Source organism: Hyaena hyaena, unplaced genomic scaffold, assembly GCF_003009895.1.
Source record: "Hyaena hyaena isolate Hyena2069 unplaced genomic scaffold, ASM300989v1 scaffold_274, whole genome shotgun sequence".
Classification (NCBI taxonomy): Eukaryota; Metazoa; Chordata; class Mammalia; order Carnivora; family Hyaenidae; genus Hyaena; species Hyaena hyaena.
Window position 1 is genome coordinate 118,579 of NW_024080907.1, and position 12,756 is coordinate 131,334.

Below are 12,756 nucleotides of genomic sequence, written 5' to 3' on the forward strand. Positions count from 1 at the left end.
TTACCAGGTCTGTGTGTTTAGGTTCAAACCCACTAGGTTAAATTTCAGGAACACTAGACCCCTAGAATTTTGTTGCTCAATTTTTAAGTGCTAAAGTTTTAAAGTTAACAGTTTCTGGAATACAGGGGCCCACAAAAATTGATTGATTGAGCTAATTATGTAGAATAAAATGCAAATACCACAAAGAATAGTAACTCATTAAACATTCTTACTAGTCTTTAATGCCTTATTGTGAAAGCAATTTTTAAAGGGGAAAAATGGGAAGAAAATAAACAACAATTACGGAGTGTGTACTATATGTTTAGTGCTGTGCTAGGCTTGTTACACATATATTTATGTAGGACTAACATGTTTAATCCTCACAATTACCCAGATCATCAATACAATGCCTATTTTACATATGAAATGAAACTGAGAGAGTTTACATGACTTGTCTACAAAGTTGGTAGAAATGGGCAAAGGGTAGCCAGGAAACACTGAAAAGGGTGATGAGCTTGGGGCCCTATCTTACACCACTTACAAAAATAAAGACTTAAATATAAAACATGAAATTGTAAAATTCCTCAGGAAAAAAAAATAAAAGGTCCTTAGTTCATCCTCAGCAATGATTTTTTGGCTATGACACCAAAAACACAAACAACAAAAGTAAAAATAAATAAATGGGACCACATCAAACTGAAAGCTTCTGTAGGGCAAGAGAAACAATCAACAAAGTGAAAAGGCAATCCACTGAATGGGAGAAAAAATTGCAAATCATGTATCTGAGAAGGGGTTAATATTCATAATATATAAGGAATTCATATAACTTATAACAAATAATAACAATATGATTTAAAAATGGGCAAGGGGGGCACCTGAGTGGCTCAGTCGGTTAAGCGTCCAACTTCAGCTCAGGTCATGATCTCATGGTTCGTGGGTTCGAGGCTCCCATCACACTCTATGCTGACAGCTCAGTGCCTGTAGCCTGCTTCAGATTCTGTGTCTCCCTCTCTCTCTGCTCCTCCACACTCGTGCTGTCTCTCTCTCTCTCTCTCAAAAATAAATAAAAACATTAAAAAAATTATTTTTTAAATGGGCAAGGAACTGAATAGACATTTTTCCAAAGAAGACATGCAAATGGCCAACATGTATACAAAAAGGTGCTCAACATCACTAATCATTAGGAAGTGCAAATGAAAGCCGGGAGTTATCTATCACCTCACCCCTGATTAAAAAAAAAAGGGGGGGTGCTATTTTTATTTATTTTTTTAAATGAAGAGGTTAGACAAGTTCTTTTTTTTTTTTTTTTAGTTTATTTACTTATTTTGAGGTGGTGGCAGAGAGAGAGGGAGAGTTCCAAGCATGCTCTGTGTTGTCAGTGCACACCCCATATAGGTGCTTGAACTCACAAACTGTGAGATCATGACCTGAGCCAAAATCAAGAGTTGGCCGCTTAGCTGACTGAGCCACCAAGGTGCCCCTAAAATGGCTATTTTTAAGAAGATACAAGAAACAAACACACTGATTCAAAAAGATAGTTACACTCCCTTGTTCATAGTAGTTTTAGAATAGCTAAGACATGGAAACAATCAAAGTATCCATCAATAAATGAATGGATAAAGAAATTGTGATATATATGTACACACACACACACACACACACACACACACATATGCAAGGGAATATTATTCAGCCATAAAAAATGAGGAAATCCTACCATTTGCAACAGCATGGATGGACACTGAAGGTATTATGCTAAGTGAAGTAAGTCATACAGAGAAAGACAAATACTATCTGATCTCTCTAACATATGGAATCTAAGAAAACCTGAATTCACAGAAACAGAGTTGATTGGGGATTGCCAGGAGCTGAGGAAGGGATGCTGGAGTCACCTGAGCACCTTCCCAGGGAGAAAAAAAGAGGCAGTAGAAGTGAACAATTGAAGGTGTAAGAAACAGAGGACACTTGGCAGCTCTTTCTACAAGATCTGTCAGATAATTTAATAATACCTTACAACCCTTAAAATAGAATTTAACTTGCAATCATTTCATTTTCTACAAAACACATATTTCTAAAACCAAGGTATCCCAGCACTGAACAGTTTGATATCAGCTGGTGACAGAAAGGCAGCACGGCCGAAAATTCTGCAATATACTTCTGTCAAGAGTCTTATTGTCCTGCCAGGTACTTCTATTTAATGTATGAGTTAGTTCTGAGTGTTTTATCTCATGTAAAAGGGCAGGCCAGTAAGTAATGACTGATGGTGAGCTGACTCAGAGGAGTCTTCACTGAGACATTTCTATCGAGTCTTGTCAGAATTTTCAAAAGTCATGTGACTCTCAGAGAGAGAACAAAAGTTTAATGAAACAACTAATATCTGAGCAGGAAAAATGAAGTTTTTATTGAAGCATCAGGCTTGCAAATCTCCATTCCCCATTTTTATTTAGAGAGACAAAGACAAAATGTACACATGTTCCTGTTCAAATATGGCCAATATTTTTATCGCTTTAATCTTATTGTGGAACCACAGATTACTATCTTAAATATTTGGGGCTCCAACTTTCATTAATTTAAACCCAGTGTTTTCATTTGGATATTTACTTTTAATCAGTCTCTGCAATTGAGGCTGATTACCTTGAGTATTAGTAATAAGAATCAACTTGCTAATGACTCCTTTTCCCTCTTAAATTGCAGGATTAAGCACAGCCATTTAATCACCTTCATTAGCATTTTTTCCACTGGAGAAACTAAATCAAATGCAAATGCAAGAGCTCATTTTTCCATGCATATCCACACAAGCTTGTCAATAAATTTTTCTATTCTTTTCCTGGTCTTCCACTTTTATCTCCAGGGTCGAAAGCCACTTACTGTGCTCTCCAAAATGCACTTGAAGCATCAAGTCATATAATCATCAGGGAGAGTGAAGGGCTGGAGCATTTATACCATCATAATCACCATTAATTACAGCAACAGCTGCTGTTGAACACTCATGAGCCCGGCACTGTTTACAAACTCCATATACATCTCAGATAAAATCTAAGAGGTAGGTACTCAAAGTTCCATTTGGCAGATAAGGAAGTTGAGACTTAGAGAAGTTGAGTAAGTAGCAAATGGCAGAGCTCTTGTCTCTCTGACTGCAAAGATGGTGCTCTTAATCACTGGACTGCCCCCACTCACTCACAAAACACTCACATTAAGTACAAGATCCCTAGCTGTACGCCCTTCAGAAAGGAAATGTCCCAGGCAAAGAGGCGCCTTGGACTAAATTAAGAAAGTGGATGTCATTCTAAATTCACCCATAGTCAGTTGGGCAGCAGGTGGGAATAAGGACCTGAGACATGATTCACATACCATACAAGTCATGCTTTTAAACTGTATAATTTGATGGGTTTTAGTATATCACAGAATAATATAATCATTACCACAATCTAATTTCAGAACATTTTCATCACCCCCGATCAAAGAAAACCCTGTACACTTTAGCAGTCGCTCCCCATTCCTCCTTCTCCTAACCCCCAGCAATTACTAACCTACTTTGTGTCTTTATGGATTTGCCTATTCTGCTCATTTCATATAAATAGAATAATTCAACAGAAGGCCTTCTGTGACTGTCTTCTCTCACTTTGCGCAGTGTTTCCAAGTTTTATCTGCTCTGTAGCACGATTCCATACCTCATTACTTTGGATTGCTACATAATATTTCATTATATGGATATACCACATTTTGTTTGTCCACTCAAGAGTTCATAGAAATTTGAGTTATTTCCACATTTTAGCTAGTATGAATAATGCTACTATGAACATGCATGTACAAGTTGGTGCCCAACTCTTTGGGTATTTGCATCTTTGTCCCGGCTCTGCTCCGGGCCAGATAAATGGACCTGCAATAACAGGTCTCAGGCTCCCCTAGCACTGCCTTCTTCACACTGTGCTTTTTCAAGGAGACAAGTTCACCCTCCTTGCTGGTCTCTCTTCCCTCAAGCTCTTTGAACTCTATCTAGTTCTCCACATACTTTGACACTAACTTTTACTTTTCTTGGCATTGATCTTCATGGTATTGATTCCATGCTCAAAAGCCTTGGCTAAGGCCTTGCCACTGAAGGTGTGGCATCCTCATCCTGTGCCCCCCTCCCCCCACCAGCTTCACTCACTCCCTTCTATATTTTGTCCTGGTATCTGCACCAGAAGCCCCTGACTCTTCACACCACTCATTTCTACCCTCATCCAGTCTCTGCCCACCAGGAGTCTCCAAGGACATCTCTCTACCATCTCATGTCCAGCTCTGCATTCATCTAGCAAACACTACTGAATTTCTGTGAAGTACCTAGATATTGAAGACCTCAGGAGATAAAGTGGAAAAGATCCCTGGTCTTGTGTAGTCCATATCCAGATCTGAGTGTAGCAGGGAAGGAGGGGTTTGGTTGGAGAGGGTGAATAGACATGTTAACAGACAATAAAGAAGCAATGTAGTTATGCAGTAATGACCTATTTGTCCAGTTCTACCCGTGACTCATCCAGCCTTTACAAAGATTTTTTTCTCACTCTGAGTGAAATATTTGATTTTTTTTTTTTTTTTTTTTGGTTCAGGATTTTTATAACTAATGCTTTGGGAACTTTTTTTTGCACAGATAATGCAAAAAAAAAAAAAAAGGTTAGTAAGCACCACTTGCCCCAAGCGGTGGCCGAGGCTGGAGTGTGGGAGGTACTCTCAGATTGCCCTAAACAGCTACATCTGCACCCTGTCAGGATTATCAACATTGCCATGACAATGACCCAAGGGTTCTTCCTTGGATAAACCCTGTAAACATTCAGCTGATTTCAGCCAGACCCAACTGCATGCCCTTGAAGTTTGCATGTTGTAAAAAGAAGGGGGCAGGGGGACCTGAAGCAAGAGAGAAGAGGCCAGTGGAGGCTGCTCAGCCTTGGAATAATATTCAGCTTAAACATGCAGGAAACTCACGGCCTACCTCCCTTTAAAAATGTTGAGGTAGAACTGCAGGAAGTTCAGAGCACACTGCAAGTGTCTTGAGGTCTCATAACTTTTCCTCACTAATGACCATAGGAGGGTATATTTGTGTAGAAGAAATGAATGCATAGACTTTAATTCCCTAAGAGTCCTTATTTGGACTGCTTGGCCTTTGCTAGATTGTGATGTCATTTGGTTTTCAGAGTCCTGGCTTCTACTTTCTCAACCCTCCCCTTCCCACCTTGATCTCTCATTCAAATTGAAGATCAATTTCCCTCATCATACAGATGGACCCACCGAGGCCCAGAAAATACATACTCATCAGTTAGATATTGTAGATGAAATGTCTTTGTCCGAAGATTGCAATAGATGACCTCTAATTCTGTCCCAACACAAAGGCTCTATCTACACCTTTGTGTTGTCACAAAGGAAACCAGCTATTTAGAGGCAAGGCCTGGAGCAGAACCCAGGCCTATCCTCTACCAGTCTAGAAGCCACTGGAGGATGAACTCCAGTTCATCTTTGCGGAGGAATTCACCACCAGTTTGGATTTTTCAGCTCAGATCTTAAACATCTGTTAAGCACCATGTAAACATTAACCTCATAATTTTCACAGGGAGAGGAGGAGATTGATGGGGGAGGGGGACGGTGAAGAAGGAATAGAGCAAAACATGTGAAGCTTTCTTGTTGCAACTGAGATTTCCCTTCAAAGCTGAAAACACAAACATATTTTGCAAATCATGTTCCACTTTTTAATAAAAGGCAAGTGCCCTGTAAAAGGATTTTACTTTGAATTCTTATAAAGGAAACAATCTTTGTTGTAAAGTGAATGGCCGCTCCTTAATATGCTAATATAGGATATTTCAATTGGTTTTGATTAAAGTTCTATCTGTATTCTTGTGGTCATTTTATAAACAATAAAACCAAGCTCTAAAATGGAGTTATGTCTAATCCAAGAATATCCTGGAACAAACTGCACTAACATAACTCTCAGATCCCTTCCTCAACCACCCAATCGCACAGGGAACTTCACCTGATCTCTTCACCTTGCCTACATCAAAGCCCAGAGCTCCAAGTTGGCCATAACTTGAGATTTTTTTAAGCAAGGCTTTCAAACAACCTTATGCTAGATACTCGCGTGGAAGAATAGGCCCATGTCCCTGACATACGAAGCCGATCTGAGTTCTCCTAATCCCCAAGCAATCCCCTGCCTGCTGGGTCTTATTGCTTAAAAGGAACATAAGCTCCTGTGACACGACCTGATCAAGTGTTGTGTATTTGAGAAGACAGGGAAAAAGAACAAGCAGAAAACATCTTTAAGTGCATTATCAGCCTGCTTGATTTCTACAAACTGCTCCCGTCGGCCTGACTCCTATCTCTGGAAGAGGGACCCTTGAGACCACAGGCTGGCAAAGCATGGCTCCCTGGGAAGTGGTGAAATGCAGGAAGAGACTGTTCCTTTTCTCAGAACAAGCAACCCTGCACACTCACGCTTACTGGAACAAAAAGCATTAAATTTTTTTTTCTCCCATTTTCTTTTAATTTTACAGCCACTGAATTTATGCTGTTATTGACCAGGCCACTCATTTGCTGATTAAGCACATGTTGCAGCTCTTAAAATGTTGTTAGATGCTGATAACTATCTCTTATAAAGGTACCTAACTTCCTCCAAGCTATTTGAGTCTTCTCTCTCCAAGTAGGCTGTATACACTCCTGGAAGACTCAGGCAAAGCCCCTATGTTTTTGCTTTACCCACAGAGTCTTGCTAATGTTTGGGATAGAATTGATACTCAGTACACTTGTTTATCTATGGATGAGGTTTTTTTTAAGGGCTCATAGCCATTATGAATCTCAAGTTTACAAACTAAGGGATACAAAAAAAATCTACTTCTTTATTTTTATTAAATCAATTTAATTTCCATTTTGACTTCTTAGCCTCCCAGGCTTGCAAGAAGTTCAATCTCAGGCATTACCAGGGTCTCCTTCCTCATCAGAGTCTCTCCAGAATCTAATACTCTTCCATGGTGGTCAGAAAATGAGGGTAAGGGCCGCTGGACCTCTATCATCATGTTCACTGCTGGCATCCTCACTGTCCTAGCCCACAGGGAACCCATGAAGTCTGGTATCTATCTGCTTCCATGACCAGCCAGAAGTAAAGGAATTTTTGCCTTTGAGAGCAAAGGGGCCTTAGGTCAGATTCCATAGGTTCATCATTCGCCCTCCCTTGAAATCTTGCCACTGCTTTGGGCAAGGTGCTCTCATGCTGCTCAGCCCAAGTCTCACAGGGGCTTTCTCACTGCCTTCCCCCAGTCCTGGTGTCTTGTTGCAGTTCCAGAGAAATCCCCTTCCCACTCCTCTTGCTCTTGAGGGCATTCCTCAGTCTCTTCAGTTGGGTCCCCAAGGCCAGTCGGGCAGTCTCTTACTTGGTCCACAGTTAGGAAGTCAATCTGCTTACTAAAAAGAGGATGCAGTCCTTTCCACTTTGGGGCAATGGAACAAAGGACAGTAAAGACCATGTATGGAAAGAAAAGTAGAGAGACTTTGTATATGATTGGGTTCTTTGATTGTAAGCAATTGAAACTGACTGTAAAAAATGAATAATAATAATAATTTGTTGGGACAACAGAACATTGGGTAATGTCCTAGAACTGAAAGAAGATCTGAACGAGCAGTCCTCAAGAAGGACAGGAAAAGAACAGTTCCAAGAATTTTAGTGAGTATCTCACAGATGAAAGAAGAATGACTCAGCTCCAGCTGCCACTTGCCACTGAAGACTAAACTCCCAGGGGGGGAGTCTGACGGGCTAACCCAGGTCATGTGCTTCCCACCTCTTGGATAAGAGAGTTGAAGGCCAAGGAGTATGTAGACCAATAGGTTAACCAAACACATTAAAGAAGGCCAGAAGTTTCCCCTAAAAGAAAGCAGAGTGCTGCTACCAAATGGGAGGGACACTAAGTTGCCAAGATGACCAGTGACCACCAGAAGAGAACCTTTCTAGGTAACAAGCTGCCAGGGGCTGGGCATCGTGTGTGGAGGAGAGCGAAGCATATATCCAGAATAATGACATATGACACTTAAAATAAACTTGGAAACCATTGCAGATGCAAAAACCAAGAGCTGGCTGAAGAAAAATAGTACAAATATTAATATGAGGAAATAATAACCCCATAGCAGACTGTGGGAAGAGAAAAAGAATAGGCCACATCTTGTAGGATCAGGCTAGTTGGAAACAGCTTGGAAAGAAAATTACAGAACAGACCAAAAAGAGGACTATTTTCTTAAGACTAAATATTTTATCATTTATCTTGAAAGAAGCAACTAGAGATTTATTCAAGAATATCATTCCAAAAACATATGTCACTGCTGTATAAAAGTATGTCTAGGCTCCCAATGGAGGAAAATACACATAATTCTCAATTTTATGTGAGTTCAACTATTGTCAACTAATTTTTTTGTGGTCTTCAAAATGTCCCTAGTTAAAGAATCCATCCTGCTGTTACTAATATTCATGCCTTGACTGGATATCATTCCAGGGAAGATTCCAAGCACCAAAGTGGGCAAAACCAGAGAAGGATGGGCACTTATAGATGGTGTCTCAAGACTTATTTCTCTGTATGTGCACTGCATGTGCATAAAAACTGAAATGTAGAAATATTTTTAAAAAAGCTGTCAGGGTAGTTATTTCTCAAATGAGTATCCTACATATTAGCGCTCTGGGATTTTCTTGAGAGAAGGGCAAGAATGGGGTTCCATGAATTAAAGGAAACGGAGCCTAGAAATCAGAAGTCTCCTGAGGTGGCTCACTGGCCAGGTACTGAGGACCATGATAAGAAAAGTGAATGAAAACAAAACAGAAACAAAAAGCTGTGGAACAGCTGAGTGAGGTATTCCATCTAGGAAACAAATCACCAAAGGAGTAAGTAGTGACTCAGGGCCTACAAGTCACATCCCTTTGTTCTCAACCATAAGCTTATCTTTCCTTTTGAAGAGTAACTCGTTCAGCAATGACATGGATAAGTCTCAGAATAATTATGCTGAGTGAGAGAAGCCAGACCAAAGTGAATATATGCTGTATGATTCCATTTATATAAAATTCTAGAATATGCAAACGAATGTAGAGTGACCGAAAGCAAGCCGGTAGTGCCATGGGTAGGAGAAGCAGGGGGGAGGGGTGGAAAGCAGAGGGCTAAATTACAAAAGTAACAGGGGAAAGTTTTGGTGGTGATGGATATGTTTGCTTTCTTCATTGTGGTGATGGTTTCACATGTGGTGATGTCAAACACATCAAACTACACTTTAAATATGTATTTGCTACTGCCTATCAATTAGACCTTGATAAGGCTCTTTAAAAATATGTGTGTGTGTGTGTGTGTGTGTGCGCACGCGCCTTAATATATAACAGAGTTTCTCAACCTCAGCACTATTTTGGTCCAGACAATTCTTATGAGGGTGTCTTATATATTATGAGATATTTGGCAGCATCCTTGACCTCTACCCACTACGATGATAACCAAAAATTACTCCAGACATTGCCAAATGTCCTCTGCGGGGAAGGGAGGAAGAGGGAGAAACACCCCTGGTTGAGAACCATGTCTGTAAGGATTCAGCAGTTTACCAAGGAGGTGAAGGAAGAGACCCACCCCAGGGTATCCACTCAGAACAAGCCTTCAGCCCTGTGGGTTGCACGGAGCTGCAAGCCAGAAGGCAGGAGTGGCTGGAGGGCCTTGGGGCTCCTGCTGGCAATGCTATGAGATGCCAAAGCCAGGGCTAGAGAAGCACAGAAGCCTTGAACAATAGCAAAAACTCAAGGGAAAAGTGAGAAGGATGTAAATATTACCTTGAGCTTGTTTATATTTCCCTGAGTGCTTTTATTCGTATTATCTCATGGGTTTTCACAAGGTGCAGGCAAGGAGGAGAGGCAAATATTACTCTCCTCTTTTTCCAGACCTAGAAAGAGTGTCCATCAGCCTCTGAACTGCTAGGTCGCTGAACCCAGTGTTAGTAAAGGAGAGTTAGATGACCCCTCACCTAGTTAGAGCTGCAGATAAAAATTCTTAAGGGCTATGATTAAGGGTTCTTAATCTCTGATGGCAATCCAACAAGTAACAGGCTGTGAAATTGCAGGTGAGGAATTTATTTTAGAAAGTTTAGCTTAAGGAAGCATTGCTGGGGTGAGTCTTGTCAGACATAGAATGTATGACTGAGGGATGTTGAAGAACATCCTCTTCTGGTGCTTAAAAATAGGAGGAACTTACTTCACCGGGATGACTTAAAGTTACTGACAGAGGCAGAAAGATAAATCAGAGGGCCCTGACCAGCCCTTGCAGCCCTGTGAGTTTCTGCACAATGTAAGAGGAGTGGAGAGAATTCAGGAGTGAGGGACTGAGGGTTATCTGAATTGAGATGCTAGATTCATCCTCAGCACATTTAGGAAGATGTTAGATTTCAGTGCATCCAGAATCACTCCTTTCCCCCACCCCCAACTCTTCCTTCACAGATACTGAAACCTTTCCTTTGGAAAAACATAATCATTTACATGCAGTGGAAGGTCACAGTGCCCATCCTTGGACAGAAGAAAGCACTGCTCCCCAGAAGAAGAACTGCAGACCTGTGTAGGAAGTAGAGAGAGAGGTGGGGAAGAGGCCTTCATGAACCACACAGCTCCAAAAATCCTGTTCATCCTCATCACGGGCTGGCCATTGCAAGCAGTGCAGTGCTGATCACGGCAAGAGATCTCACTTCACCACACCAACATTGTGGCCGGAACCTAGTTATCAGAATGTAATGACCCACCTTGGGTGTGTTTACAATGGGCTAATATTTTGATGACCATGCTTTCATTTTTGGAGTGCCTTTCTTCTAGAATAGTTTCAAGGAATGTTCCATATAGGCTTTTTAAATTTTTTAATTATATAGTAACAACTTTATGTGAAATATAAGCAGAATCATCAAAAAAGGAAAACCCCAGCCCTTTTCACCGAAGAACCTAAACTAATGTCAAGATACAATGGTCTCCCCTTGCTTTAACATTGTACAGATAAAATTTTTCACAACTGCAGTCAATGTACCCATATTATTTTAATATTTTGCAGGGTTTTGTACATGGCAAAGCCATTCCCTCACTGTGATCTATTGAAAGTCAGCCCGCAACACAAGGGTGAAAAACAAAAAAGGCAATAACAAAAAAAAAAGATTTTATTTCCGTTACCATTGCAGAAACTAGATTTTTTTTGTATCCCTACCTCATTTACATATTTTAAAAAGCCACGTAATACTCAGTTTATTAACATACCAGATCATTTGAACAAAGTGCTATGGTTTGGTCATTCACATTTTCCATTCAGAAAAGTCCTAATGAGAACATTATAGTTATCTCCCAATACTTTGACCATTCATTCATTCATTCATGGAGCAGGATGGCACAGAAAGACAGAAAAACCTTGAGCCGTTGGCAGCATCTTATCACTGTCATACTGGCACTGGGCTGCCTACCACCTAAACCCCTACTTATTTAAGCCACGGTAGTGAAGTTGCTGCTTCTGGCAACTAAAAGCAATCCTGACTGATATACCCCTTAAATACTTCTTTATGTCTGCGCTTCCCTCCATCCTTTGCTCATGTCTCTGAGGGAGGGGTATTCCTCTTGCTATTAGAACTAGCCCTCTGTGTGCATTCTTGATCCCACTGCCTCCCCTGCCTCCTCTGAGACCATGTTCATGATATCCTTTCTTACTTGCACCTTCTGTCCCTCCACTCTGGCTCCTTTTTATGTCTCCTAAGGAACCTGTTAGAATCTACCTTCCCTTTGCCCAGCTCACTCCTAGAGTAATGCTCTCTTCCTCTTCCTTTTGCCGCCTAACTTCTTGGCCAACTTGTCTGCACCTACTCATCCTCATAGTCTCTTCCACGCTGTCGCCCCTAAAACTGTGGAACCAGCAATAAGTTCATCAATGACTTTCTAGTTAGCAAGTCCCACAGCCTTTTCGGTCTCTATCCTCCTCCAGCTTTCTGCATATGGCCCTTCAGATCACCTTTTCCCTCTTCTTTAAACTTTCTTTGAAAGTGTAAATATATTATGTAGATCTTGAAGAGAATTATTTTAAATGATTTTTTAAAAATGAACACAAAACTACAACCATCTATTTCCTTTCCTTCCCTAGAAGCCACTACAGTGTAGTAAGGACTTTTTTAAAAAATATGTTCTCTCCATCTTCCTCCCAAAAAAGGAATATCATCCAAATGATAAAGGGAATGAGAAAGAAATAGTTTGTGGCAGCCTTGAGACTGCTCAGGCCTCCATCTACAGGAGTATAATTGACCAAGGGCCCCCTGCTGGGCTTTGAAACCCACCAAAAACCCACAGCTGAGTTGCCCAGTCCATGCTTCCCCTCTCCAGGGCTGCTCTCAACTTATGAATGAGCATGGCATTCCCAGGAGACATAAGACCCCTACAGTAGTCACCTTTGGCTCAAGTGTTCCTGCCAGCCTAGCTGACAGGCCTTACACCACACTACGGTCTAGGCCGCTTCCACCCAGCCTCCTTTTCTTCTCTCCCTCACTGCCATCTCTCTGTGATGCTCTCTCAGCCTTTCCTGGCTCCCTCCCTACTCTGTCTCACACAAGTGATTTCCTGACAAAATCCCTGAACATTTAGTATCATCCTGGAATCTGCCTCTTGGAAGACCCATACTAATTCATAACTGCAGGTGAAAGATTTTGACAAATATTTGGAAGATAACAAGCAGGTGAAGGAGCAGTTAGCTGATGTAATAAGCAGTGTGATGGAAAAGCCCAACCAAAAGGAATGCTGAT